The sequence below is a fragment of the Haliotis cracherodii genome, unplaced genomic scaffold (assembly GCF_022045235.1).
Source record: "Haliotis cracherodii isolate W230 unplaced genomic scaffold, xgHalCrac1.p SCAF_16, whole genome shotgun sequence".
Classification (NCBI taxonomy): Eukaryota; Metazoa; Mollusca; class Gastropoda; order Lepetellida; family Haliotidae; genus Haliotis; species Haliotis cracherodii.
In genome coordinates, this window is record NW_027266271.1 from 23768195 (window position 1) to 23771840 (window position 3646).

Genomic DNA, 3646 nt, shown 5'->3' on the forward strand with positions numbered 1-3646 from the left:
TTATATGGCGTGCATAAAAAATGGACCAATCGGGAAGGCGAGATATGACCCTCTCTCTGTGCGAGCCTGGAAACTCCAACCTCCACACAGCTCCACACTCCGCAGCTCTGCCTAAATGTAACCCGATACCTAAACAATGGATTGTTCTCGCCTCAGCATCTTTCAACTTTTGACGATAATTTACTTTTAATAACAGAATAATAAGAATAAGAATAAGAATGGTTGCACAATCTGTTTGAAACATGAAAACTTCTGATACGAATTGCAACTTTAAATATATTTATTAGTATAGGATTTAGGTGTTCTTTATTAAAATATTAAATATACTTCTTAGTTATTTCACTGACTAAATTTTGTAACTGCAACATCGTGTCTAATATTTAATTCATTTGGTATTGCCAGAATCACCCTTATTCACATAACTATTTGAGCATTACTCTACCAATGCTCCAAAAACCTCAATACCAACGTGAAAATAGAGACAATATATTTATTAAACAGAATAACAATAAGTAATGTATTCGTCATGTTAAGATAGTTTTAATTACACTCTTAAAATTTCATTTATTTCAGTATTAAAGTGGCATAAACGAGTTTTCTGAAGTGTTTAACTTTTATCGAGTAGTAATGTCTTGCTTTGACCTGAAACAAATCTGGGTCACGTATGTTAAGATCACGAAAATCTATCGTGGTGACCTGAGAAGCCTACAGCCCTCCCCCTGCGACCGTAAAGTGTTTCTATAATTGTCCGTAATACGACACATGACACGGTCCTACTTTCACACCATCTTGTCATCGAAGGACTTAATTCCAACACGTTAACATTTGTATCTCCTGACAAAACAATTCCATTTAATTTTCGCTGAGTAAGCAATACACATTCAATTATGTGTCGTGTAATGCTAATTGTGACAGAATGTTGTTGTTTTTCAAATACTTTGTTTTTTTATGTAAATTTGATATGTGATTTCCAAAAGTGCATTCACTTGAACACCAAGTAACAAAAAATATGCACGTATTAATCTCATGTAACTTTTATGGGAAGAAATAACAATAGTTGTGAAGCATGCTTTATACTTGGCTGTTTACTAAATGTTCATTGACGCTAATAACAATCAAACATTGCATAATTAAATGTTTGCAAACAAGGATTAGGTCAAGGAAACAGAAAGTGTGAGGCCACAAGTGAATATAAAATCACACACAAGAGCGCAACATTCGAGTCATGGCCGTCAACTCATTGAATCATTTGAACCTAATTGTTCAAGAGGGTTTAATGATTGTGTGTTACATACAAGCACACGTTTTGGCACTATGTTGCTGTACAATGGGACCTACTGATAATTATGTGGGAGAGCAGTCATAATGGTTGAAATGTTACAAATTGATTATTTTTTTATTTTAAAAATTCCGGTCAGTGACCCGACAGTCAATGACTGTCTGGCTGATAACACAATTTGTGTCTTGAAGTGATTTTTGCAAGACTTGTAGAAACTGCAAGACCCGCATATTCTATATGGCCTGTTCTCCTTCCAAGCTTAGGTTACAGCTAATTAGGTCATCTTAGGCTAATTACTTGACCCAACTGCACCAGATATAAAGAAACAATGTCAGCAGATAACGTTTATCATCAAAAGTTTAATGTATTATTTTATAGTTTGCATAAAACATGACATATAATGTCAGATGTATATGAAGCGGACATTATTCACAGTTTGAAAGCAGTATACTTTAGGATAGTATTTACATCAGTATTGTATATACATATTTTGTTTAATGGTGTGTTATGTCTTGTAATATGTCAGTACAAAGTGGGTGTGTTGCAAGCATGACATGTGTGATCCATCCAAGTCACATACATACATACATACATACATACATACATACAAGACATATATATATATATATATATATATAGAGAGAGAGAGAGAGAGAGAGAGAGAGAGAGAGAGAGAAAGAGAGAGATGGGGGGCGTGTGGAAATAGATAGATATTTATAATATACGTATATGTGGAAATATATTGCATGTGTGAGTTTTATTAGATATAATGTGTTATGTTTATTTGAATTGGAGGGAAATATGTAAATTACATCACACGTCACACTTGCAACACATCACGTTTGTACTTAAAGTGATTATTAGAGGACATAATCATATTCATTGTTCTAGTTTGGTTGCTTAAAATACGATCCTCTATCAATTTCAAACGTTCCTAAAACTTCTGAAAGTAAGATCTGCCGTCGCGGGACCCGCTACGGAGGAGCGAATATGGCCCAGTTGGTCTGCCGTAGAAAGTCGGCAGCTGGATCCAATATGTTTTAGCGAGCTGTTCCCAGGCGCGGGACGGTGCCAAGCTGGACGTTTCGAAGGCCCTGCAGCGACACTTGTTATCGTGTTAAAGACACAAATCACTTGAGGAATTCTAGCACAGTCAGAGGAACAAAGACCCATGATAGTATTACAACTGGTCAGGTTCCTCGCCTGACCCAGTGACCAAGAATAATCGGTCTTTGATATGACCATTCCATCAATCTTCTCTATCTATCCGACAGGGACAGTGTTAAAGTCAGATGAGTTATTTAAAAATATATAAAGTATTTACGTTTCTGAATAATTATATCAAGGATATATATATAGCAAACGTTTATCTACTTATTTACTTTAGCATAAAGTGCGAGGAAAAGTATGCACCTATGTTTGATAGTGGCTAAAACTGAAACAAACAAAAAATAGTTATACGATGGTGATGTTAGTTTACAATACTCCTCTCAGACTGGAAATGTTTTGATGACGTTCGTAAGGGTTTTGGTCAAATCCAATTTTCAAGTGAAAAGTTTAGATTATGCGCGTGTTTTCTTACTCTAAAAAAAGATAAAAACATTCATGTTAGGAAGCTCGCTGGCAGGACAAATGTCGTTAATCAAGGTATTTGCTAGGGAAAGATGTATTCTACTGGCGTGCTTATTGCATTAACATTAGTACAGATGCGACATGGATGAAAGGAAAACACTAGTACATGCCAAAAATATAGAAATGGCAAATACAAGCGACAAACAATTTCCATAATCATAAGAAATCAGGTATACTGAAGAAGAGTAACAGAACTCAAACCACGCCGTGATATAAGTGGGATACTGTTGAAAGCGGTGGTAAACCCAACTCACTCACTCACACACTCATCTATACAGTTATTGTGCCGGCATGCCTAAACAGTAGATGATATTAAAAGGTTATTCATATAGATCTGTTGACATGTTTGTGCATGAAGTCAATATAAAGCAGTAATTAGTACACACCACAAAATAATGATTATCAACAGAAGAAATACGTTTCTTCTGCTGACGTCACTTCCTGTTGGTGCATTTTCTTCTATTTCTTTTGATTATATAGTGTATAGTTTATAGACTTTCTGGTGACGTTGTATTACGGGAATAAAGGCTATAACTATTTTAGTTTTGTGGTGTGTTGATAACGTAGGTTTCAGTAAACATATTTCTACCGTAAATGCCCCTTACCCTAGGTTTCTCCTGTAACTGTTGGTTATTTATTTATACACGAGGCAGAGGCATTTAGTTCAATGGCGGTCGCCTGACCGGGGAGACATAACATAAACAATGAATAACACAGCATGAACGTCTATTCAAT